Genomic DNA, 27,926 nt, shown 5'->3' with positions numbered 1-27,926 from the left:
GCAACATGCGCGGACGCCATTTTGATGGTTGACGAGCCTTGGCCAGGTTTGGGTGCGGAACTAACTGCATGAACACGCAAGCGGATGAGATTCGTCCCCACAAGATGGCCCTATGTTTCACTATGCTATCACTATCATCACTGCTCTAACAACGAAAGTTTCAATTCGGAATGCCGGAAGTGTGGGTTTGCCATAAAGCACAACCGCAAGAATAGCAAGCGATCTGGTCGTCTTCGTGCGCTTGAAGATTTGAGAACACTGTTCAAATTGCAACCGCGAACTTTGTCGTGTCTCTATGGCGTCGTGAAAACGGTAGGCGCTTCCCGTTCAGGAAAAGCTTGACGTGCTAAACGCAGTAGACAAGCAGCCAGTACGGATGAGAGTGAACATCGTTAGGGACCTTGCATTGCCATCCGCGGTGTTTTCCAGCGATCGCAAGAAGCGGCAATCTTACGAGTTTTTTAAAGTTCGAAAGCCAAATTTGAAGAAATACATGGTTGAAAGTCAAAGCATCGCAGTTTTCGCTCATTGTAGAAGGTTTCCTCACTTCTGCGTTTTCCTGGTTGTTACGTTTTGTTTTCCTGGTCCTGTGCAAAACGTATGAACGGGGTTCCGCTGTATAAATATTGAGCGAATACATATTTGCCCACAAGGTAGTTCGAGGGTGCCTTGCGCACTACACAATTGCTGTGGATAGGGCGAGCTTTAAAATTATTAAGTGACGGTAGTACGTACAGAATAAAATATGGGGAAGACAACATAGCGAACAGTAGTACTTCCACGCACCGCTATTAGTCCCTTGCAAATATTTCTATCTTTTCCTTTCTGTCACACCCACGCACACACACAAACATTCATAATTTAAATGTAATAACTACACAGAAGTTGTTCTTTCTGGTATAAATTTTCAGAGGCTGGAAATGTCATGCAAATAGGGAAGAAAAGTAAGTTTCTTATTTGATTTTTCGTAGCCAAACAAATGTTCCCGGTGAAACAATTGCCAGCGCTATAAAAACGAGATTCACAAACCCTCGTGCTGCGTAAGTTTTTTTCACCAAGTCCTGCATTACATCTACACGACAGGCCTGGTTCCTTTGTTTGTAATTTTTGTGCGTGTCTCTTGCCACCCTCTTTATGACAGCCACGACGTTTTATGCCAAATGCACCTCCGGAATTATCTCAGCCGGACGTCACGCCATGTTTTTTTTTTCTTTCATAACCCGTAATGCCACTGAAAGTGTCAGAGCGAACATCGATAGCACATCCTCTTTTCTTACTGGCACGTCGCAGCCTCACACGAGGTGTTCCCCTTTGCAGTCGTTACATACCCTCACAGAGCACGGAAAACCTCTTCACTGGTGCATAGCTAAATTGCCTGCTTGATTAGCGGATAAACGTGTGGTCAGATGTTGGCTAGGCCCTCTTCGCACATTTGATTATGGGTGAATGCAAGCACGGACGAACAGGATAACTCCAGTGACTTGAGCACGCCAAGCCATTTACGCTGGTCGAGCGCACGCGGAAGATTACCATGTGCCGTTCATAACTAGCGGGTGCGTTTTCTGTGGCCCTTCTTTTTGCAAGATTTTTTAGTGGAATCTCCCCCTATGTTTGTTAGTTCAGGATTATTCCGTCGGCTTCTACAGCTTTACCGCTCTTCGCTCCCTCAAGTGCCTTTTAACCACGTGAAACTAATTGACTAATGGAAATTCACCTACCATTTTGTTCTTTCTTTTGCGGTGTCGCGGCCTGACGTTACTAGCATGCAACCTTGCGTAAAATATTTCTGCTGCATTCAATATCTATTTAATGTTCCACAATTTTTACTCCTTTCATCTATGAGTACAGACGTTCTAGCTAATGGCAATGACAAATTTCCGAGTTGCTATGGAGCAACCACTCTTTTCTAAGGGCCCTTAAATCATGGCTATAATGTAGGTACGAATTTTAAGCCCTCCAATTCAATTTGCTCCGTCACTGTTGACACTTCCCATTCCCGCGTTTCGCAAAAGGGGTTTCAGTTTCTGCGCTAGTTTACCGGTGTTTTTACTGGGTTCTCCTTCTCCACGAGGTAATGCGGGCTATGGGATCACCTTCGTTTGATTGTCGTTCAGCATGTCTGCGTTATGTACACTCTGTCTGGTAAAGACCGCACATTTGTCTTGAAGCGTTATTCCGAACTCCTACTCCCTGCCTCTTATACCTACGGTGAGTTCGGTTTGCCTTTTTTTGCTATTTCATTTTTTTTAAGATGTAGCTTTAATCTGCCCCTCATGATTATGCAGTTATCGGAACCTGACCTCGCCTGGCACCTATACTCCCTGCCTAATGCACTGATTTACGCTTAGAACGAAGTCAATTTCATTTTCCGTTTTAGTGTTGGAGCTTTTATGCGTCGTCCTTTTTAGTCCTCAGTTTGCGATAGGATGGATTAAAGGTCCTCGCAATAGCTGTCTCTGCAAATGCAACCCCTGAATAATCTCGGCTATTCCGATTAGCCATTCAAATTAGCCATTCAAATGTTTACGAGCGCACGTTCGCCTAGAAATCGTTATTTCGTACTATTGCATTAAAACCTCCCACCGAATTTGCGTTTTCCATCTCCATAGCTGATACTACATCTTCGTAAAAACTGCCTACAGTCTCATTATTGCAGCCAGAGGTTGGTGCTCAGGGGTGTACCACATTTACCCTGTGGCTCCTGTTTTGCTTGGCGACAACGACCGTGGATATTTATTTAACGCTGAAGAATTCCTCCACATTACGTCCTGTACCTTTGTGAAACAAAAACCAAGCCCCGAGTTTCCTTCTATTTCGGTGTGCATGATAGCACAGCATACGCCCGCTATTAAAGTTTCGAGCCTCCACCTGTGCTTTCACCCTGGCTAACTGTGATATCTTTGATAATTCAATTTGATCCCTTCAAAAGGGAGCTGCTGACTTTGCTGAGGTGCTGACTTCTTTCTACATGGTACTTCAAATGCCCAGAAGTGACACCCAAAAGCACACTCAAGTTCATAGAAAAACACTCGACTACATAAAAAAAGTACTTTATAACATAAAAACGGAACTCAAGAACATAAAACAGTACTCAAGAACATAAAGTAACACCCAATGTAAAGGAACCATGCTCAACATCATACAACAGCACTTCACATTTCCCCGCTTACTGCCTGCCAGTTCCTTGGATAGCAAAGCTAAATTGGCCTTACTATACAGAGTTCGAGCAATGAACGTAGCAGGGTTCTGATTCGAAAGGTGGCCAGACTGAACCAAAAAAAGTATTCACCCTCTGTTATATCGCTGAACTAACCACCACCATGCGGGCTCAGGTGTTCCAGAGCTACTTGGTAGTGAAGACTCTATGTTTGATCGTCCGTTCATAGAGGCTGTGGATAATTACTACTTCAGGGTGGCCAGATCCTGTTCTGGTGAGTAAGTGGGGCTCGATTCCCAGGTACCCATCCCAGCATGACTGCCTCTATCCACCGCTTTCTGATGGGTCTCCGGCATGTTGTTTTCTATCAGCCCATCTAGCACTTTAAACCTGCGTTGCAGTATTTACACTTAGTGTTTACACTCCGTATATTTAAAATCACGCATGAGCGTTGCTGCCTGCATCCCAATTAGATTATTCGAGATGCCTTCCGCAAAAATGGGCCCGCCCACTTTCCCAGTTCGAAGTTCAGAAAATATAAGGCCCAAATATAGCGTAAGCGGCCTTTGGCAACTGAAACGTACGTGTAACTCAACAAACCGAGATTAATACGCTTAACGTTTACTAAAAAATACAAGCCGTGTGATGAATTCAGCCAGAAGCGCTGCTTTCGCAGAACCCATTCCACTGTTTGCCATACGTCCCCTAACTTAACCGTACTACATACCAGAATATTAATGGTTTCCGGCGTACTTAAAGCGGGCGAAACGCACACCGAGGTGCTTGATATGCCCACCGAGACATGTTCATGATTATGAAAGTTCAACTTGGCAAAAACTCGCAGACATTCAACGCGGCCTCCAAAAGTAATAACTTTTTTTTTGCTTAAATTCTGCTGGACAGGTGATCATACGCAAGACGAATGTGTGACGTACACCAGACCACCAGCAACTCTGTTATCACTATGGTGCGGTGAGCGTGAGCGGAATGGCGCACAGTCTTGTCTCTACTTAAGAAAAAAAAAACAATTAACGACAACACTCCGAGCTTGAGAAACGGCCACCTGGGGCATTTGTCTATGTTTATTTCTTGTCACCGTATAAAATTTCATAAAGGTTTAGTTTCACTGGATTGCCGGCGGCAATAACATGGGTGCCGTGGCAGTAACGACAAAATAACGAACCAACAGGAAATGTGGAATGACAAGAAAATGCGTTTGTTTTTTCCTTTCGGGGAGGCGTCACAGAGCCCCCGAGTTTTGGTAACAGTGTTTACCGCTTGCATTCACGTTCGCCACTCTTTCAACTAGGAAATAAACGTCCAAACGAGAGATCCCCACTATCCCTTACCGCTGACCTGTCTCTGCGCTGCTTCTTCTGAGACAGCTCTGAATTAATTAGAAACTCCGGAGTTCATTAAATTCCCCTTTTCTGCATTCCACCCTCCTCCACTCGAAAAACGCGCTTCTTCCGAGATCCCGGCGTGGTTACGCACCTCCCACTTAATAACCAATTTCGGGGCGTACGCTCCGAGGCAACGCCTAGCTCGGGCGTTTTCGGTGGAGAACATTTCGTGCTTATATATACAAATTTCCAGTCGTTATGTGTGAGTCTCTCAAGCCCGGGAAATCTTTTATACGCGTATTAATTCTACGAACCATGTAAGGGTGGAACAGTGCGGCTGTCATCTAAGGCGGCTAGCGATTAAAAATTAATAGGTGAGTAGGGTGTCCTCACTTAATTTTAATACTCAAGTGCACGTGAGTATGCATCTGCTTACGAAGCACGCAGAACGAGTGGAGGAACCTCTGCCTTAGGTAAGTCCTCATGGCGATTAAGAAGAGGAAGCTAAATGCCTTGGGAAGGCTTTAGGAAAAAGGGAGGAAAAAGTTATGGTAGGATTATACGAGCGTGATGCGATTATACAGGTTTGGAAGTTCCATCATTACACTAAATTACAATAAATTACCTCGATAATTACCACAAATAGCGTCACAGTAATAACAAACTGAAATAAAATTTATTATGTATGCAATACATTGTCACAGTAATAACAAACTGAAATCAAATTCATCATTATCTCAAGATTACTGTCGGTCTACCCGTCCCGCGACGAATGATGCTGATAATGGCAGAGACATAGCAAATAGCTGATTTTTTCTCTGCAACAGCCAAGATAGGAGCGGTCGCGCCATTTTGTTGTAATGTTTTACTCAGGGCGATTGCAGCGCAGTGCGCGGTGCTATTGCGCTGGCTCTACATGTGTGCCACGGAAAAGCAAAGTACCAGAGCCCTTCACTGAAATACATAAAAAAAATTATTTTCCTTCCACTCTGTGAAGGAAGATGACCAGCTACGTTGTAGTGCACAATGTTAGAGTGATCCTAGCGGCTAATTGTCATATAATTTGTTAACACGGAAGTGTTTTATGCCGGGGTGCACCAAGATCTCACTGACGTCATATCCGTCACGGAAATGACGTCACCAGACAAAGTGCCATTCAGGCTGCGGCGCCCGGTTTCGAGCCCGTGAACTCTCTCGCCTCTGCCCGCAAGGCCCTCTGCCAACTGACTATGAACTCAGACGTAACTAGATCGACAAACGCGCCTTATATCATTCCCTATGACTCATTCAGTTGGGGCTGCCGTCTAGAAGAGGCGGGGCGAAGTAGCGCATCACGTCGCTAATGAGCGCCGACAGTTGGCGCCTCGATGCCAGCGCCTTCAGGCATGGGGGACCTGCGTGAATTGAGGCACCCTCCACTGCTTACTGCTTACCACTTGCTACTGGCCCTTTGTATTTTCTGTTTCTTGCGTGTCAGCGTCACTTCGTCTGGCGGGGTCAAGCTCGTGAACCCTTAGCAAATGAAGGGAATATTCAACTGCTCCTTTGTAGGCACCTTTCACCTTCGTGTTTTACCGATTCCTGTGGAAGAGGGATCAACCACAAGTTTTCCAAATATATCGCGTAAAACAAGAGCTACAGCCGCTTTTTGTGACTGCGCTCTGTCTATAGGTAGCCATTACTTACAGCAGACAGTAATCCTGTAACGTTTACAACTTCACTGTGGAGTAACCAAAACAAATAAATTATACCAGGTGCAATGCTAAAGTCGTCTTAGCGGCTAATTGTCGTTTAATTTGTTTCGGAATAGTTTAAGTAAAGCAAGAGTTAGAGTCATTTTCTGTAATCACTCTCTCTCCGTAGATGTCCATGATTCACTGTGCAACTCACAATGTAGAAGACCTGCTTACAAAAACCAAGTTACATAGATTCTCTTCAAGCCGGCTTCAACTCTGGATACAATTGCACTGCTAGAAAGACGTTTTTTCTCGGGCCATACGGGACATCTTATATCAAAATATGAAGGCCCTAATGCCTTTACCTATTTTTTTTATTCTGGTAACCCGCTTTTGCGCGGCGGAGTAAGCTGCTTCTGGTAGAGCGCTTCAGGATACCAGCAGAGACATTCGTTAGGGCCAGCCCAAGAATAGCTTCGCCATTAAAGGGACCCTGCAACACTTTGTAAAACTTTTTTTCTGAATCTTAAATGCTTTCAGAACTTAGTCAGCAAGTTCATCCAGTACTTGGAATAGGGGGTCGCAAAAGTAACTCAGCCAAAAATAACTGCTCTATGCCCATTAGAAAACTTGGAAACCTGCTCAAGAGACTTTTCTCGCTTTCCCGAGTATTGGCGTTCTTTGAAAGCTCGAACTACGTCATTACAGGAAAGTAACGGCTATTTGCAGGTTCCTTTCTGTTGCACCAATAAACGCATTCGATAGCCACTTTGGAAAAAAACCACAAAGCAAAGCAGAAACGGGAGGCGGAACGTTCTGCAGCGCAAGCCCATCGCAAAGTGATGTTCCGTGCTGTTGATAACTATAGCTTTAACAGTGCTTCCAGACGCGATGGAAGGAGTGAAAATGCTTATCTGAAGTGTTGCAGAGTCCTTTTAAAACCCGAGTAAACTTGCTGTAAACTCTCACGTGATTCCGGAGATCAGCTTCACCCCAATACACTCATGCGGTCAGTCTGCGTCACCAATAAAGTAAATTAATCGAACAACAGCCACGTGCCCGTGCGCTGCGGCCCTGCGTATTGACCTACCTAAAACTCGCATGACCCTCATACACATGATCCTGGGGTGCGCACACAACCCAGCCCTCCAACCTTTACCCACTTCCCTTCCCCTCCCTGAGCTGTGGGAGAACCTGACGACCAGCGCCGGCTTGGATGCACAGCAACTCCTGTTGTCCAGCGCTGAGACAGCAAGGTCGTCCCATGGTCTCCTGGACTGAAGAACCGCTCCCACATCACCAGGCTCACAATAAAGTTTTCCCTTCTCCTCCGCGGTGGTGGTGTCAGCAGATATGTTATTAATGTCCTCGCATTGGAGTGGAGGCATTAATTTGCGCTCGGCGGGGGACAGCTTGGAAGATGAAACACCCGTCATGCTCTTAGCACGGACAAGTACCGCCATCTATGTAACCCGATTTAACCAGTGACGGTGCACACACATGGTTGCCAGCATGCGTTCCACGCCAGAGAATTCAGCCTATATACCTCTTCGAAACAGCAGATAGGATAAACACAGAATAATATTTTGGGCCCTACTCCTGGATAAACAATTCGTGACCAGAGATAATTGGTACTATAGTGATTAAGCTCCGCCAAAAGTTCCCTCCGTGCTTGTACTGTCTGGCTTCGGTAGAAGAAAATGGATACTCTAAGAGATGGCAACCGAGGTCGTAGATCGCTTCCAGTACGGGCGATCGTGTGCGCCGCGGAAAGTCGCGGAATAGCACGTTATACCAACGCTAAGAGGAAGGGCAGGAAAGCGATATAACCGCTAACGGTTATAGGGAGAAGCAATGGTCATCAGACTGCGGCAGCGGTATGACCCGAGCTAGCATAATGCTGAAACTAGACTGGTTCGGCTGGGCGCACGCCGGGGAACTGGTTCCAGAGCGAAGGCCTGTATCGACAGCAGCATCGAAGTTAAGTGGCCTAAAAGGCTAAGCAACAGCAAATTCTTCCAAGAGTCGACCACGGTGAAGCCGAAGTTGCGGCAAAGCATGCAACACTGCTAGAGATACGATTTGTCCTTCCCTTTCGCACGAACACAAACTTATTATTGCAACCAGTCATCTCCATTTACACTATTATAACAATTAGATGAGTCGACTCCACCAATCATGCATTTTTGCGGGACATTGGGTGTTTGGGGCTGTGGAGGTGCTAAGCAAAGAATCGTAAAAATTAAAAGCCTTCGTTTATTTTAGTGGTTTCGGCCAACAGACAACCGCATATAGTGATTTTATATGGACGCGAAGTGGAGGGGGGAGGGGTGAAAACGCTGAAAATTTACATTTTTTTTCTGCTTTAGAATATAAAATTGTATATAGAGAAAACGCGAAACAAATATATTTTTTCGGCCCGCTACAACGGCAGCATAAATCAACCAGGGCGGGACAAACTTATATGGAATATCTCGCTTTTTGTAGGTTCCGGTGGACGCCAAAATAAAAGTTTACTACCGGGGCTCTCAAACAGATCTATAGTTCTGCCTACAGTCTATAAACTTTCTTTTTTGTTTGTCTCTCCGTCATAGGAAACTAGACAAGGATACAAGCAGGAAACACGTTCAGCCAGACCGCCTCGCTTCTTTGATCTCCGAGTTTCCACTCAGAACGCAGCAATACTTCTGCACCGGCTTTTCACATGCCGAAGTCCTGGTAAAAACATATTCCGTCTTTAAAACTTTTTTTTACTTTTTCTAAGGAGAGAAAAGGAAAGTTTTGTATGGCGCTCGGGACTTCTGCAATGAAGTGAAGGATTAGGTCTCCTGGCCAAAAAAACACGGTAAGCCTGCAGACTATCTTCTCTCCAAGATTCTGCAATACGACTTTCCTGTTCCCTTCCAACCCGAAGCAAGCTATAAAAAGGTTTCCGACTTGCTTATACAGCCTGGAAGTTTCGACGCTTTTGAAAACAATCGCGCAGCGTACCTCGTTTGGGCCGGAAGCAGCGAGTCAAACCAGGGTAAAATCGACTCTGAAAAAATAACAAAACGCTCGTCCAGATCACAAAGGCGAACTTTCGCATAACCTTTAAGATCTCCCGGCCGGTATTTCTGGTGCATTGCATTTGTGCGAACGTTCTTTTACGGCTCTCGGGCGGATTTCGCATTGTTCTTAAATTGTATCCGGCCTCCGTCGTCCGTACAATTTGTTTTTTTTTCAGACGCAATGAAAAAGGAAATTTAATGCTCCTACAAATTTGTACGTCATTCGCTCCTGTCCTGATTTGCACTTGAATATTTCCGAATCAAAGTGGATCTTCCTGCCTCGTTTCCAAATCGACTGGAGACGGCGTCTACAACAACTCTCAATCTTCAGTCGTTAGTTTTCCGTCGGGCATGGCAAATGGACTTCCCTTTCACCGTGTAGCAGCGCTACGTACAATACGGCCCGCACCGTACACGCGAGCGTGCAAGCATACCATCTGCGGGCAAAGAATGTCCCCGTCTCCCCGACTTCTCATCCCGCTTGGATCCTTCGAAGGATATACGTTTCCGGGTCCCGGTACCGTTTTCGGCGGGCTCAAACTGTCATTTATCATTTTGCAGCCAGACATTAAAAACGGGGCACACATTCAGGCAGATTTCTCTGTTTCTCTCTTTCTGTTTCTCTTTCTCGCCTTCTTTCGTTAATTTTTTCGTTTTCCCTTATACTTAGCTTTCTTTCTGCGCCTGCGTTCCCGTTGAAAACCGTTGTGGGCTGAGGAAAGCCGGCTTAATTGTACCTATACCTGGCGTGACCTGGTCGGCAAAGCTGGAGCGCATCACTGCGCACGCCAGTGTCATTACCCTTGTCGAATTCTGCTTTTCTTGTTCCCTCCTCTCCTTGTGTCTTGCATTTATGTATATCTTTATTTATCCCTGTAGTTTGCTAGCATGTCCATATTTTTTTACTTGTATCCCCTGTTGTCGTTCGCCTGAGTTGGCTGAAGGAACGAAAGGTGATTGTGCGATGCTGTGAACGCAGATAAAAATACCATATTGCGGATATTATAGTGAAACCAGCTTTCAAATAGCCCCAACTCAGTCGATGTATTTGATCGTTTATTTTATTACACCAGACGGAAATGTTTATACGCAATATGAGCCTATTAGGGCAGGAAAACCGTCAAGGTGAGTTAGTAGAATACGTTCTGTTTCGGGTTCCACATTGTTAAGGGAGCGATCATTCAAATCGAATACGAATGGTGCTGTGAAGGTTTTAGTACCTCTGCCGGAGTGAGACGAATAGGACCGACAAGAATTGCGGGAGAAATTAAGACACACTGAAGACGGCTTACGTGTAAGAACTCGAAATTACTTCGCAAGTGGCACATCTAGCGCTGCGGCACCAAAGCCCGTCTGTCTCCGAAGTCAGCCAGGCGGGTTCAAGCTGTTTTAACCAGAGTGTGGTCGATGCGAGGGGCAGCCTAGCAAAGTTCTTTCGCTCAGCAAACGGTCGCAGCCGGCGGGCCGCTGCCACGGCCGCTACAGTTTGTAACTCTCCTATCCTCAATGTGACTCTACCCATAGCGACCCGCTGTCCAGCAACAGAGTCGCACTCTCCTGTTGTTTGTGTTTATTATTTAGGCGGGGTGGTGCGTGAGGGCGCATTTTATGACCACTTTTAAGTCACGTGAACGACGCAGTGTTTTCGCGAAATGGGACACACGAAGCTTTTGCATTGGAAGATCTAGAGGGATGTACTTTAATTCATGTCAAAATTATTTGCAACGCGTGCATGCTTCTTTGAAACTATGCACTGATCACGAATCAGTAATGGAAATACCGAATCTGTTAATTCGCACGTGAGGGACAACGAAGTACGAGAACAAATTTCGTAAACGTGATCAGTAAATCCAGCCTGTGTAAATACTCTGGAAAGACGAACTCCACCGAGCTGGCGGAATCTCTGAAGAAGTTGAACTGGGAAAGTTTCTTCCTCTGTTTTTGAAATGAAAACTGCCTGCTTTTGAAATGAAAATGAAAAATATGGTCTTCGCGCTCTGTCTCATTTTCTTATTTCAAGCACTACACTCTTAATTATGCAGCGTGCAGTAATGAACTTCTTCAAAGCCATTGGAAGTAGTATGTACCGTCGACAAGAGGAGGGAGGGGGGTGAGGGTCAAAAACCTATGGACGACTTGACTAAAAGATTACCTACTTAACGCTACATTTTTTATTGGTTGTCAATAGCAGTCTATTCCTTTCAGGGAAACGACATTTTCCGTCTCACCACACGTCGATTCCCATCTGCATCAAATACTGTCCTTCCAAAGAAAAGCACCGTAGCGCCATCTCCCATCAGTTGCTGTCGAAATCAAATCCTGGAGCTCAAGGGTACAGTCTGGCAGCTGGAGGGATGTTTCGCCTTACCCACAACCCGATGCAGGGTACGAGCGATATATTAAATGCAGAGCACTTTAGGGGTCGCCTTGTCGGCGTAGCTCGCTCGCTGGACCCAAATAGAGTCACACGGCGTTCCGTCTTAGCGGCTGTCGTCGCGGCGTAACCCAAAGGCGTCGAAAACCAAGCGGTTTATACAGTCATAAGCGTTCGAAACTCCTGAACCGCTGGCGTTTGTCATACATCTCCCGGTTGCTTAGCGCAAAGAAAACTGCAGGCACATTTCAGGCAAAATATTCGTAACTAACCGGCAAAGCCCGCATTCATTTATTTAGGAACGCTAGTTGGGTTGGTTTTTACAATAGTAAGTGAAAGAAAGTGGCAATGCAGCGCCAGCACGTGCCGGAGGGAAACAAAGCACAAAAAGAACAGAACTCCCGCTGTCGCAGTTTCAAACCGGGGGCGCGCGAGCCCTGAAAACACGGGAAATTTGAATTGCATTGGGTGATAGGAGTGAGCCGATAACGGCGAATTATGACAAAGCACCTCTCTGCACTTCCGACAGCTTTCACATCGAGTGGAACAGCTTTAATTTTTTAATATATCCTGCCACGAAATCTCTACCCCCCTCTACCCCATCTCCCCCAAGATTCGCATTTCACGCGAGTCCAGAACGCAGGAGGCATGCTGACCGCAAAACAGCTAGCAAGGGCTCCAGTGGCGATGAAAAGACTCGCATGCCCAGCCTGTACTTCTCGGTAGGTAGAAAACACCGAGCAACGATGCAAATTCGCCGCTGTTTACGCACGCCTAAACCTCTTGGCACGAGCAGCATATAGCTGGTTTCCTGCCGTCGTCTAGCTTAGATCAGCAAGATGAAATCAGTGTTGTGCGACCGAATTTTATTTACGCCACTTACGTCGCCAACCATTGGGAGCTGCCGCAAATGACATAAAAAACATTAAAGCCGTTCCACTCAATGGGAAAGCTGTTGGAGGAGCAGAGCACTGACTCGCCATAATGGCCTGTGCTACCATTATCCCCTCACTGCTACCACCCAATGCAACTCAAATTTCCCGCCTTCTCAGTGATCGCGCGCCCCCTGCCTGAAACTGCGCCAGCGGGAGTTCTGTTATTTTTGTGCTTGCTTTTCCTCCCGCACGTGCAGGCGTTAAACTGCCACTTTTTTCGCTAACTAGCGTAAAAACCAACCCAACGAGAATTCCTAACTAAATGAACGCGGGCGGTGCCGGTTAATTAGATATATTTTCCGTCAAACGTACCTGCAGTGTTTTTCTGTTTTTTTTTTTTTTGCGGTTAACAATTGGGAGATGTATATGACAAGCGCCAGCGGTTCACGAGTTTCGAACGCTTATGACTATATAAACTCTTTGGCTTTCTCAGCCTCTCGGTTACGCCGCCACGACGGAACGCCGTGTGGCTCTACTTGGGTCCAGCGAGCGAACTACGACGACAAGGCGACCTCCTAAAGTGCTCTGCACTTAATAAAACGCCTAACGATTGTCACGAATAGGCAATTTAGGGCTTCAAACGGTGCATTGCCGCTAAAGTTTCTATTTTTAGGAGCTCATAGGGAGTTGAAAAGAATCTGCTTTGACATTACGTACAACAAATTATTAACTAGTGAAAAAAGTACTTCTCTACGCTTAACAATATTTCCTTTATTTCTTTTACCTCTGTTTCGTGCAATGATCGGTGCGTGAAGCATGGTCCTTTCAGCCTGACATGAGTAGGGCAATGAAATTACCCACTTTGAATTCCTAAGAACAACGCTCCCTTGAGGCCTGCTGTTCAAGAGATGCGGAAGCCCTATGTAGTTGCTCCTGGCTTGCGGTCTAGGTCTTTAGTCTAGTTTGTGGTTTAGGTCTTGTTTTTGCGCACCTCGTCTAAAAAGGTTGATATTTGAGCCAGTTTGCAAGAAAAGAACGACATTGATGTCATCCTTGATTTGTTCAAACAAATTGGCTAATACCGCTAAAGCCATAACGCGACAAATGCAAAAAACGACACACTTTGTTTCCTGTATAGTACAAAGTTGACTGAACAGTCTGAAATTCAGTTATAGTTAATCACATTTCAAAAAGAAATGCGTACTGGGTTCGCGACATGTTAACAAAATATAAACCATCGCGAAAATGTGTAATGTACTTCATGAAAACGAAGGGAGCATGGAACCAATTATGACGTTTCGAGTTTAAAAGGGATGTTTTTATACAAATTGAACTGTACGTGTCTAGTGGCCTGTCAATTAAGATGTCAGGGCTGCTTTTATATACAGTGAAATGCTAGTGCCTGGTTTTATTTCGATTCGCTTTTGCTTAATACTGTTGCTTATGTACACACGACGTCATGTTTAAAAAAAGCTTTTTGTTCATTTCAATTGTTGTTGTGGAGACTTGGGTGCCAAAATTATGTTTATGCTATAGTGTTACAACATCTACAAAAGTTGACCGGCCAGAGTTCTCCAGCAGCCTAATCCCTCAAGGTCTGTCGTTATATCTGGTGAATAAGGTTGCTCTCTCACGGCCCGATCCGAACGAAAAACCGTTCAAACGCCTCATATGTTGGTGCGTCACCTTACTTCGAGACGCAAATAATAAAATAAGAGAAGAGGCCTGCTCGTTTTTTTTTTTTCACTCGAGCAAGAAAACTGAAGTGAATGAAACACTTGAAGGACGGAGAAATGGACAACACGGTGCAGGACAACGCCGTCTGCATAACAACGCCGCATCACAGAGCAAAATATGGCGCGATAGGGTCCCGATATCACGTATCTTATTGGTCTCCGTCTATGAGACACATTTGGGCAGACGTGGAAGTCTCCCGCGGCTGTAATTTTGCCGTTATTGCACGGGACAACTGCGTAAAGTAACCTGCTCGAACGCCCACTGAAACTACCTTTATTACCCTTCCTATAAAAAATTATGCACCCTACGTCTAACGAAGACAATGGTTTAACGCGAAGCTTTGTCGTGATGAACTCTTTGGTTGTCCAATCCCGCACTGCGAGTATGTGGTACTCTGGAGGAACGCACCACTTTTCTAGAATACCCGCATCAAATCTGGGGTGTGCATTCCGTAGGCCTAACATTCGGGTTTGAGGTGTACGGCGCGAATCGGAACCGGCTGCTGGGCATCAGTGAACAATATTTTGAGTGGGTGCCGGTTTGCGGTGTTAGGACCCAAGATGTGACGTTAGGCCTAACGTCCTAAACCACAAAATGGAAAGTTAGGCCTAGCGACTTGAGGCTAACAGCGTTACGAAACGCAGATCAACCCCATTATTCTCGTGCCGGATTCTTTGGTTGTCGCCTCAGTTTTCCAAACCACTTCGACCATGTAGAAATGGAGCAATTGGTTTGACGCCGGCTTAACAACGCCAGGGACCCAGGTTCAATTCCAGCCGGTGGTATTCCTAGGGTGCGATTGCCCGAAGCGCTCTACACCGGCTCCGTGTATTTTTAGCCGCAAATGAGGTAATTCTTTGGGGTACGCGTATCCCCATCATACCACCCGTATTCATGAGGTCTTCGCCGTCATCCTGACACCTCGTTTGAACAAGTGGGTGAAGTATTTCGGAGGCTACTTCCATACTCCGCCAGCCTATGGCTTACGCTTGGCGTAGGCCTAGCACTGGAGTTGTCACGCAAGACACAACCACCAGCGGCGACGAATCAACTACTGTGAATGCAGTCTCAAGCAACTCCACCTCGGCCGATGATGACATGGATTCAGCTCAGACCGAAGAAAGGCGTGAGCCTACAAATCAAGAAGTGCTACAAGATTTCATCGAGATTGTCTCCAAAGCTCAAAGAAGACGTAAGCGTAAAGCAACCTCTTCTGACCTGACTTCCACACCAGTCTCGTCTTCAACCATGCCGCCTCGTTTGCAAGCAGGTAAGCCTGCTGTAAAACCCAAGCCTTTACCAAAGACGACTTCAAGCTGGTGCTAAGACCCCAAGGCGGACTAGCTCTCGGTGACATTCCCTATGTTGAGCTCTTCTTGGCGTTGCTGAACGCAATAAACGCCACGTGGTGTCAGGCAAATCTTCGTTTACGGGTGGACGTCACGCAGAAATAGCTACAGTCAGCACCCCGTCCTCGGAGGCAGCGAGGTTGCCCAGCCAAGTTAAACAACTCACCTTTGACAAAGAGCAATACCCTGTTCAACTGTACGGACTTGCACCTGACGACTCCATAAAAGGAGTCATTCGTGGCGTGCCCACAAGATTCACAGAAATCGAAATCCTGAACAACATTGACCAGACGGTGGATGAAGTATATACTGTCAGACGCATTGGAACCTTCTCCACGGTCATCATTACCGTTGCTGGCCCCAAAGTCCCTTATACAGTGCGGCTATACGGAGCAGAATACTCTTGCTCGAATTACAAGAAAACAATTCCCGTCTGCGGCGCCTGCCATAGGGTTGGACCTCCAGCGACAGCCGGCCCTAATCCAGCGACTGCGGTGTGTCACATCTGTGGCCTCCAAAATCCACAACCAGAACACGCCTGCAACCCTACGTGCAGCCTCTGTGACGGCTGCCATCTCTCTGGGTCCCCTGAGTGCACTAAACTCAACGCTGAACCCTTCGTTCTCAAACAACGATGACGCCGACAGGCACGAAGTGAATCATCCCGGACGAGACCGTTCATCTACGCCTGCTGCACCGAAACGCTACCGTTACAGAAGCAAGTCCAGGGGGACCTTATGCACCACATCACCTGGGGAGGATCGGCCGGCACAAGTAAGCTGGGCTCAGATGGTTTCTGCCACAGCTCAACCCCAATCCTTCCCACCCCTTCCTACCAAAGCTACACAAAATCGAACATCCTGCATGGAGGGCAAAAAGCTAACCCGTCTCCTAGAGGAACAAACTGCCTTAATTACGTCTCTTCAGGCCCGTCTTGAGGTCCTCGAAAGCTCTCAAACTAATCACAATGAGAAACGCAAGGAACTCAAACCTCCTCCCGCCACTTCAACCACCACTAACTCCGCTGCTGCGCCCAAATAATCAGAATCAATGGCCCTTCCCCAAATTTATGATATGCTCTCCCAGCTCGCCAGCCAGCGTAGTGGAATAACTCAAGAAATTCAACTCATCCGCCTAGAAAATCAGAGCCTTCAGCAAGAACTTCAATCTCTACGGCCTGATCAATGTTCCCTCCGAAATGAAATCACCATTCACAACCCGCCCACATCTTGCTCAGACCACACCTATGACCTCAGCACTCCTCGCAGCGAACGCCCCAGTAAAAACGTGACTCGCGCCCACGTAACAGCTCTCCCTTACGCCCGTGACGCGGCGTCAAGCTAGTTTAACCACCATACTTCAATGGAATTGTAGAGGGATCAAACAGAAAAGAGCAGCTCTCCATCAGTTGATCTGCACCCTCTATCAATAACCAGTTGTTATAGCCGTTCAAGAGGCCAACACGTGCATAACATTACCTGGCTACATATTGTATGCATCAATCGACACCTACCCAACTTTAACCTTTGTCAATAATACCGCAATAGCTGTTCATCACATCACACCGCATCACGGATGTAACCACACCCTCCTAGAACTTCTGTCCCCGTCCAGCGAAACCATGTCTAACGTATTCATACTCAACATATATTGTCGTCCTACCCAAAAATCACCCGACATTGAAGCCACGATCAATGATGCCATCAAAATCGCCAAAAACAGACCTCTTTTACATTTAGGAGATTTCAATGCCGCTCATCCTAACTGGGGCTACCACTACAAAAACCAGCGGGGCTCCATTCTGGCCAATGTTATCGACGACTTTAATCTACCGCTGCTCAACCAACCTGATTCACCAGCCCGCACTGGTACAAGCGTCACCAGGGATACTACCACGTATCTTTCATTTCTTTTGGGCTCCCTAGACGTCTCCTGGTTTCTCCCGCAGGAAAACCTTGGATCTGATCACGAGCTTATACTAATTACAATTAAAAACCATATGTGTAATGCTCAGCTAGGGGTGGCACGCCTTACCAACTGGGATGCCTTCAGAAAAGCAAATTCTTCCAAACCTATTGACCCCAGTCAGCCCCTATCAGCAGGGATTGATGATTTACTTCAAACTGTTCACTCAACAACCAAAACCATGGCTATCACCTACCACACCCCTGATGTCGACCCGAAACTCCTAAGGCTTTGGGAGGCACGATGGAGCCTCACCAAGCGCTGGAAGCGACAGCGCCACAACCGCAAACTGCGTCTCCGAATCGCACTTATAAATCAATAAGCAACAGAGTACGCCACCCACCTTTCAAAAGAAAATTGGCTACAGCTGTGTGACAGCCTCCAAGGTACCCTGACAACCAAAAGAACTTGGCACCTGCTCCGGCATCTCATCGACCCCCAAACCAATAGGAGCGCTTCTCATCGAGCATTGACCCAAACTCTTCATTCCTTCAATGGCTCTACTGAAGCCCTCATGCGTGCCTTAGAAAATAAATACCTCCACACATCCAGAAATTTCACTCCCCCTCCCTACACAGGCCAGCCAAATCCGGACCTTGATCGAGATTTTCAAATTTCCGAACTCCGCAAATCTCTTTACGAATGCAACAAAAACAGCACCCCAGGCCCGGATAATGACAGGAAGATCGACATTGTATGGACCCCAGGACACTCCTCACTAACGGGCAATAATTTTGCCCATAGACAAGCCTGCGAATTCTCCTACCAGGCCTCTAAGGAAACACCAATTCTCGTTCCCCTGCTCACATTTAAAGACATCACCCAACATTTCCGCACATCAAGACAACATTTTCCCCCTCCTCAACCGCAGCTTACTAAAACAGAAGAAGTAATACTCCGGAGGCTTCAAACAAACACTTTCCCTCGCCCAACTTGGCTACATCGGATGTACCCCACCCAATACCCTGCCACATGTAAATTCCGCCCTAACCCATGTACCCTCATACATATGATCTTGTGGTGCGCACAAAACCCAGCCCTCCCACCTTTACCCACTTCCCTTCCCCTCCCTGAGCTGTGGGAGAACCTGACGACCAGCGCCGGCTTGGATGCACAGCAACTCCTGCTGTCCAGGGCTGAGACAGCAAGGTCGTCCCTTGGTCTCCTGGGCCAAGGAGCCACTCACACATCACCAGGCTCACAATAAAATTTTTCCTCCTCTTCTCCTCCTCAATTCCAGCCACGGGAAGAGCTTCTTTCTTTCACTCCACCCATGATCATTCATCATCATCGTCAGGGAAACTTGGCTTTCCTGCAGGGCTTGTTGGCGTACAAGGGCATCAGTGAGGACACTAAAGGTTCGCCTTTACCCCACAACGCCCAGCTTATCAAAATTGATACGCGGTGTTTGAGGAAACAGAAAGGGAGGATAAATAGCAAATAGCGGAGACCAAAGACCACAGCAACCTTTTTGGTACACTGAGCGGGGTGGTGGTGGTAACACGCATTTATTTTATGTACAAGGGATACAAAGAGAGCTTTCCCACGTGAGAAGGTTCACAACGGTGCCGCCATATGTCTGCTGGCAGCTATAGAAATTAAGGCACCTAAAATCAGGAGCGTTACTTGAAATACGGCCGCACGCGGGAGCTCGCGCTGTGGCATCCAACCGGCATCATTTTACTCAACAAACAATGAGTACTTTCTTCTTTCGTCCTAAATTTGGCCATTCTCTCCTTCAGAAAATGTTGCACGACCAAAATTACTTTTTTGTTGTCATTTTTGAGACCCTACCTACTCTTTGGTGTTGCTTCAAATTTCCGTGTATCATACTTTTTAGAGTGGGTCATCATTGATGGCACAATGTTCGTCTCACTTTTGGTACGCTTTCCAACACTGCTTTCACCTGTAAATGTTTAAATTCTTTTCTATCCTTTCCTTTTTTTTCGTTTTAGGTACTGAAGGGAGGAACATAATGGACCGAATCGTCGCCAGCGAAAATGTCAGGGATTTTAGTGACTTGTCAGAAAGCGACGATGATGATTACACTTCCCCGCCACCGCTGACCCCTGCGAAACAAGGAATGATAAAGAAAGCGTCGATGATTGTTTCTGGTAATCTATAGCTCCTTGTTATCGTACAGACAACAAATAGTGATAGGTATTGCTCAAAAAATTGCTGTTGTTTAGGTTTAGTAAACCCTAATTGATAGCGAATAGTCATAGTGGTCGAGGGGTTCTATAGGGACCTGTACAGTAGCCGGGACATCCAGGATAATGACGAACGAGACCGTAGTTCAGAGGAGATTGACATCCCACCAGTAACCACCGAAGAAGTTGATTGATTGATTGATTGTGGGGGTTTAACGCGCCGACGCAACGCAGGCGATGAGGCGCGCCGTAGTGGAGGGCTCCGGATTAATTTTGACCACCTGGGGATCTTTATCGTGCGCCGAAATCTCGTACACACGGGCGTTTTTGCTTTTCGCCTCCATCAGAAAAGCGGCCGCCGCGGCCGGGAATCGAACCCGCGACCTCGTGCTCAGTAGCGCAACGCCTTAGCCACTGAGCCACCGCGGCGGGTAACCACCGAAGAAGTAAGAAAGGCTTTGAAAGAAATGAAAGGGGGCAAAGCACCTGGTGAGGATCAGGTAACAGCAGACCTCTTGAAGGATGGCGGAGAAATTGTACTTGAAAAACTGGTAAACCTATATACGCAATGCCTAATGACCGCAAGTGTAACGGAATCTTGGAAGAACGCGAACATCATCCTAATCCATAAGAAAGGCGACATGAAGCACTCGAAAAATTACAGGCCGATCAGCTTACTGTCAGTCGTCTACAAGGTACTTACCAAGGGAATCGCTAACAGAATCTTTAAAACCTTAGATTTCAGTCAACCTAAAGAACAGGCAGGGTTCCGTAAAGGTTATTCAACAATGGACCATATTCACACGATCAATCAGATGATAGAGAAGTGCGCTGAGTATACTGAACCCCTATATATAGCCTTCATAGATTATGAGAAAGCATTTGACTCGGTCGAAACCCTAGCAGTATTTCAGGCATTACGGAACCAGGGGGTAGATGAGCATTATGTAAGAATACTAGAGGATATCTACAATGGGTCCACAGCTACCATCATCCTCCATAAGGAGTGCAGTAAAATACCTATAAGGAAGGGTGTCAGACAAGGAGACACAATCTCTCCAATGTTATTCACAGCATGTTTACAAGAAGTATTCAGAACGTTGGATTGGGAACAGGTGGGAGTAAGGGTTATTGGAGAATACCTCAGTAACCTCAGATTTGCTGATAAAGTTGCCTTGCTAAGTAACTCGGGGCACGAATTGCAAAGCATGCTTTCCGCACTGGACGAACAGAGTAGAACCGTGGGCCTGAAAATTAATATTCAGAAAACTAAAGTAATGATCAATAACCTCGGGACAGCACAGCGGTTTGAGATAGGTGGCGAGGCAGTGGAAGTGGTAAGCGAATATATCTACTTAGGCCCAGTTGTGACCCCAGATTTCAACCATGAGGCAGAGATAATTAGAAGGATCAGAATGGGGTGGGGTGCATATGGCAGATACTCTCAGATAATGAATAGCAGCCTGCCATTGTCGCTGAAGAAGAAAGTGTATGACAGCTGCATCTTACCGGTACTCACCTACGGGGCAGAAGCTTGGAGGCTCACTAAGAGGGTTCAACTTAAATTGAGAACGACTCAGCGTGCAATGGAGCGGAAAATGATAGGTGTAACATTAAGGGACACGAAGAGAGCGGAGTGGGTCAGGGAACAAACACGTGTTAAGGACATATTAGTAGAGATTAAGAAAAATAAATGGAAGTGGGCAGGGCATGTAATGCGAAGGCAAGATAACCGCTGGTCATTAAGGGTAACAGAGTGGATCCCTAGAGAAGGCAAGCGATGCAGGGGGCGGCAGAAAGTTAGATGGGCAGACGAGATCAAGAAGTTTGCGATATAAATTGGTCACAGTTGGCAGAGGACCGAGGTAATTGGAGAATAATGGGAGAGGCCTTTGCCCAGCAGTGGGCGTAGATAGGCTGATGATGATGATGATGATGATGATGATGATGAATTGATAGCAAAAGCTTCTGTGCCCTGGCTAGGCCGATTGTCCGGGTGTGGTCGAGGTGTGATTTCGCAATGATATACACCCATGTTTGCAAGGAATACACTGTTTATGCGGTGATCATTGACAGTGAGACTTGTTTGATACTTTGGCGATACACAGTGCTGAAGTGGGAGTTTGCAACTGCAAGACGCGGTCTAAACATGCATGGCGCGCACTTATCGCTGCCACGGCGGCCTCCACGCCTGACGTGCGCTGTACACGGGTACAGCGCACGTCTCCGTTCCCTCCAGCCTATCTCGCCCCTACCGCTTATCTCTTCCGGCCACCGGTCCACTGCTCCGTGCCGGGCGCTTGCAGAAGGGAGGCTCTGCGCCACACGTGGCCTCCTTGCATTCCTGCGGGGCGCGCGCTTATCGCTGCGGCGGCGACATCCTTGCCAGGTGGTGACATGGGTCAGGTGGTGACATGGTACCGCCAGGTGGTGACATGGGTACCGCGCACGTTTCCGTTTCCTACAGCCTCTCCGGCCGTTGGTCCGTGCTGGGCGCTTGCGGAAAGGGGTGTGGTTTGACCTCTAGCTCCGATAGTCAAAGCTGGTCATCCCACTAAGACTACTCGAGGTAGCGTAGTGTGGCTTTCGCAAAAAAACAGTCATACAATTATCCCGTACAGCAGGTGAACCAGTTTGACCGCTAGGCCAAAATCCACTTTGATGTCCGACGCTCTGCAATTGCTGGTGTGTTCAGCAGTTTATAGGGTTATCGACCATCAGGTGTCGCTGTACCAGTACACCAGTCGCACCAGGCACTGGCACATGTATATCATATGACACGCTATGTTCATCTGCATCGCGAATGCGTGGAATGTCCACATGCACCAGAGCCATCAGTTTAAGGACCGGTCACTCAAGCTGACGAGCTTCATTGCCAACCTTCACCAAGCTTGATCTCCGCAGGAAAAGCGCCCAAAGGACGGCTGTCCAGTTTCCCTTCGCCTTCTGCAAAACAGACGAAGCTCACGCCGAGTCGGCCCCAAGATGATGTTTCAAGAGACTGGGCATCTTCAATCAAGCGCCAGCATGTTCAGCGCAGTTGTGTTCGCGAAATGGAATGTAACTCCCTGCCTGAAAAGCAACGCAACTGCTCCTTCAAATACCACAAACAATAGACTGTAACTGCCAAGGAGGTAGAAGAAAAGCCCACTGCATCGTATATGATACGCTAATTATTTTTTTCTTGTTTGAACTGTCATTTTCTTTTTTAAAAAATACAGTCACATTAACCCTAAATAAATGTAGACACGTTTCTAAAATTTTGGTTGCCTGAAATTATGCTCGGGAGACAAAATGGCGTTTTTTTGTTAGAGTGTGACTTGAACGGGCATCCCCGAAGCTCACACGCGGTCAACTGAGAACCGAACTACGATAGGCCGCAAAAATTCCTTCACTTTGGCCATACCAAATGTCCCCAAATTCGACAAATGAGGGGCATTAATCCTATTTACACGGGGGGGAGCTTGGAGAACCGGCCGGACATAAAGACAATCATTACACTTTTTTCTCTCTGCGTACTAAGTTATGGTTTCTCTCGAAACGCTGCGATGCAAAACCCCACTCGCGTTTCATGGTGCTTCACTCGGAAACGCGACTAATTCGCGCGTGCACATGGTGACCGATGGAGCAGACAATCCATTAGGAAGGAGCGAGAAAGGCTGCAGGAGGACTTCAAGAGCCGATTGCCGGGGCGTAAAAGTACGGGATGGGGCTCTAGATTATCCCTCCATTAACGACTGCGAACGTTTCCCCAACTTGCGCTCTAGGAAGTCCAAATATGTCCGCATATAGCTTCCCCCACCCTCTACCCTTCGTCCTTCCAACGTATGTCACGCGACGTAACCTCGCCCATACGTGCAGTCCGAGTATTATCACCGCGATGCCATCCACAGACATTTCCTATAAGTTCTTACTTTCCGACTCCTTTCCAGTCCCCCGCTAACAATTGCGCCATCACGCCTCGCTATGCTACAATCATTTTCCTTTACTTTTATTTTTGAACCACTCTGAAGGCCGCACTTTAGCGCCATCCGTCTTCAAAAAACGACGACACTCTACGCAGCAAACCTATTTCCATCGCGTCTTAAGAAATGCAGGGTTATAGGGGAAAATCAGTTCCTTCAACAGGAAATTGGGGGGAGGATTCGCGCCTCTCTTCTACCCCACCCAGCTACTGCTGTGGATGACCTGAATGCTAGGCGCGCATCGAGGCGCACGACCATCGCGCGTGAGTCCGCGCTTCTTGCGGGGCATTGCTTCGTCTGTCCGCCGCTTGAAAGCTTAGCCTTCGAAAGTGGAGCGCGGCAGGCAGTTAATGCTATATTCGATTAGTCAAAGGCAGGTGGTCACTTAAGATAATTTTTCCGTAGAAGTGAACCGTCCTTCGATTTACACGCATCATTACTTTTTGTGTTTGCGCATGAGTGAGTTTGGCTTTTGTCTTCCTAAAAGCTAGCGCTTAAATGAGTCTTCGTTTCGTAACACCAGTTCGTCAGTTTCTCATGCTGTAGTCATAATTTTCTTTATTCGTTTTTCACGCGTACGGAATGGAGATTTTGCTGCAGTGTTCTTGGTTTCTTGTTCATGCTTATGATTTTTCGCGTGCATATTTGTGTGCGTGTGCGAGACTGTAGGTCAGCGGGTCCGTCCGTACATCCGTCCGTCCATCTGTCTGTCTGTCTGTCTGTCTGTCTGTCTGTCTGTCTGTCTGTCTGTCTGTCTGTCTGTCTGTCTGTCTGTCTGTCTGTCTGTCTGTCTGTCTGTCTGTCTGTCTGTCGTGCACGCAGCCGTCACCCTCAAGAATGAGCCCACCCGGTGGCGAGGTGGTTTCCAGAAGTGGCTGTTGTATTTCCTTGCGCTTTCAGGTTCCACTGTCACTTTTTAAGTGCGGAGCTCGTGCGTGGTCACGGTATTACGCGGCGTTACGCATCCAAACAGAGGCTTCGCAAAGATAACCGATTCTCAAGCAATTCAGCCAACCGACCAAAAGTTAACAGGATAGTTGAACAAGATATCTATATAGGCAGAACCATTCGAAACTCCTGAAACCACTGGCAATGATCATACATGTTCCCATTTTTGCGCAAAAAAAACTGCAGGAGGCACATTTGAGGCAAAATATACGTGCATAACCAGCAGTCCCCGTGTTCATTTAGTTCGGAATCATCTTGGGTTAGTACTTATGCTAGTAAGCGAAAAAAAGGGGCCGCCGAATAAAAAACGACTTGTTCAAAATGCCACAGAAAGACATGCACGTGAGAGATGAAAGCAAGTACAAAGAGAACACAACTCTCGCTCGTGCTGTTCCAGGCTGAACAAGAACCAAAAGATGAAGAAAAGTATACGAGCTGCCCCCCGAGAAGGCACTTGAGCACTACAAAGGTGAGAAAATTGAATTGAATTGAACAAACCTCCGTTCAATTCCTGAAGAGAGGAGTGAGACAAGGAGAGGAAGAGCGTGAGGGGTGATTGCAAAGAGCACAGGACGGGCCACAGGCCCTCTGGCAAATCACTGCTCCGCACTTGACAGCTTTTGCTAGGTGGAACTGCTTCAACTTTTTAACACGAAAGTGTTTTATTCCGGGATTCACGAAGATTTCGCTTACGTCATATATCCGTCACGGAAGTGACGCCTGTACAACGAAGCAAGCGGCCTGTAAAGGGTGCCCCCCTGCACACAGGGTCTTCTTGCGGAGGAGCAACCTTTAGTACTAAAGAGAACGTTATAATTAGGGTTGTTCGTTTTTGGGTTTTGTATTTTAACACGAAAGTGTTTTATGCCCGGGATATACCAAGAGTTTCACTGATGTCATATCCGTCACTGAAATGACGCCAGTACACCTTTGCAGAAGTGACCCGCCAGCAGGACGTCGCTCACCAAGCACACCCACAAGGCAGCCGCCGGCCCACAAATCATGCTCAGCTGCAGATTTCGCTGCACATTTCACTTTTGTGTTTTACCGATTCCTATGACAGAGAAATCAACCACAGCTTTTTTCTACATAACTACTATGTCACCTTTTTTATATTATTACCATATGAGTTTTCTTTTATATTGCCTATCATTCTGTTTTTTTTTACGTTGCGTAGGTGGTACATAGCTACGCATCGTACAGATCGGGGTGGGTGTAATGGCGCCATATGCCGCCGCTTTATTACTTCATTAATATTAATACATCCTTTGTTTTTTTATCTCTTTCTATATTTGTCAAAAGCTCAAAGGAGCTGAGTAATCGGCCCCACATGCGTGAAACCTAAAGTAGCCAAGGCGGGGGTGGGCGGAGGCGCCTAATGCCGTTCTCTTCCCAACAATTTAATGTTAATCCAGGACTTTATATTCAGCCCCGCTTATCTCGTTCAACTCGAAGCACCCATGAGCACAATCTAACTCCAATTTTTGGACGCACTAATCTTTTTAAGCACTTCTTCTTTCCCCGCACAATCGAGCAGTGGAATAGATTGCCTGTTGATGTGTTTTCGGCGCGTGATGTGTCGGATTTTGAAAAGCGTGTACTTTCTGCAATATTTTAAACATTCCCTGTACCGCTACTTTTCTTTGAGCACTGCTATCATTCCTGTTGTTTGACAGTTTCTTAATTTTTTTTTCTGTTTTTTCACACTTGTTTGACTGTTTTCAGAAATACGTACCAATTTACCATGCGGATTGATGCTCTTTTTATGTAATTACTCCCTGCCCACCTGCTTGGTCTTCGGACTGCAGTATGTCTTAAATAAATAAATAAATAAATAAATAAATAAATAAATAGATACATAGCGCAAGTTAAGAGATGACAGACCATGCGAGGCTTTGCAGGAAGAACTATCACCTACCAGATCACAGTAAAATTCGAACCAGCCAAATGATCAAGATCCAGATGACCTCTCGACAACAGCTCGGAGTTCGGAGCGACACCTTTGAAGACTTTGGTTTCCTAAAATTATACTGGTCCGGAGATGACGAGATGAAGCCTATCACCGTGAGCGGTCTTTTTATCCCAGCTAGGGAGAAAGACAAGCTTCCTCGCCCCCAAGATATGGTATTATCCCCCACTGCACATGAAAAACGCATTAACTGTAATTAACATCGATGTATTCGAACCTGCACTTACGCAATTCTGATTGATGACTTCAGTAAATGCCGCACTTTGAACAGCCCCTGCTGGGGTCTGGTGGTTTCGCGGTAGTTAGTTCTACCTGTCGTTCTTTTCTCCCCCTGCACCAAATTATGAGTTTTCTTTTTTTCTTTGTCCTACTTCCGGAACTCTTTGTCTTTTTTAGTGCGCAGCACTTAAGCACCCGCTACGGGGGTATACGCTGCCGCCGTCCTTCGTAACCGAGCGAATGAAGATGACACCGAAGACAGATGGAAAACGACCCGCCGCGGTGGCTCAGTGGCTAAGGCGTTGCGCTGCTGAGCACGAGGTCGCGGGTTCGATTCCCGGCCGCGGCGGCCGCTTTTCTGATGGAGGCGAAAAGCAAAAACGCCCGTGTGTACGAGATTTCGGCGCACGTTAAAGATCCCCAGGTGGTCAAAATTAATCCGCAGCCCTCCACTACGGCGCGCCTCATCGCCTGCGTTGCGTCGGCGCGTTTAAACCCCCGCAATCAATCAATCAAAATCAGATGGAAAACGGCAAGGGAAAGTGTAGCGAAAGTGCGAGGGGGAAGCCGGCATGTCGAGGCTGTACTAGACGCTTCCGTGCGGCGACGCGCCATGAGACAAGCCAGAGAACAAAGAGGCCACCGAGGATGAGCCAGCAGGAAAGCGGAGAGTGAAAGAATGGCGGAAGTGGGAGGGGGAGGACAGAATGCCGAGGCCGTGCCAGCACGTGTGTGAAAACCACGCCTGGGCGTGTAGTGGCGCCTGAAACAGGAGACGCAAAGGCAGGCATTCATGAAAGCAAGCATCTTGTTCTCTTAAGTTCACAAAAAGCGCAGATGCCTAGTGCGCGCCGCGTGCGGCACGTACGTCGATCATTCGTCGTCCTCATCGTTTTGTGGCTAATCCAAACACCGGGACCTTTGCGCGGGAAATTCAAACCCGACTACCAACAACACGACCGGCCGCGGCAACGCGCTCCGAGATAGCGGCAGAGTAGCGTGTGCCGCCGTGCGTTCTCCGATCACGCGATCCCTTCCTGAGACGCAGCAGATATGCGCAGTGACCGAGATGACTGCAGCTCGCGCTGCGCACAAATGTCGCATTAGCGAGGGTCGTAATCTTCAGGAATTTTTTCTTCCTTCTTCTTT

General features: G+C 47.0%; 1 pseudogene across 1 annotated transcript in view; it reads right to left on the bottom strand.

Moving 5' to 3' along the window:
• The window catches only part of LOC144169490 (neural cell adhesion molecule 2-like), a 250,270-nt pseudogene that overhangs the window by 49,479 nt on the left and 172,865 nt on the right, over positions 1-27,926 (bottom strand). The window lies entirely within an intron of this gene.

The sequence above is a fragment of the Haemaphysalis longicornis genome, unplaced genomic scaffold (assembly GCF_048455015.1).
Source record: "Haemaphysalis longicornis isolate Haplotype H1 unplaced genomic scaffold, Haemaphysalis longicornis Haplotype H1 scaffold_2, whole genome shotgun sequence".
In the NCBI taxonomy this organism is placed as follows: Eukaryota; Metazoa; Arthropoda; class Arachnida; order Ixodida; family Ixodidae; genus Haemaphysalis; species Haemaphysalis longicornis.
The sequence above is the reverse complement of the archived record's forward strand: the minus strand, read 5'-3'. Positions and strand labels throughout refer to the sequence as shown.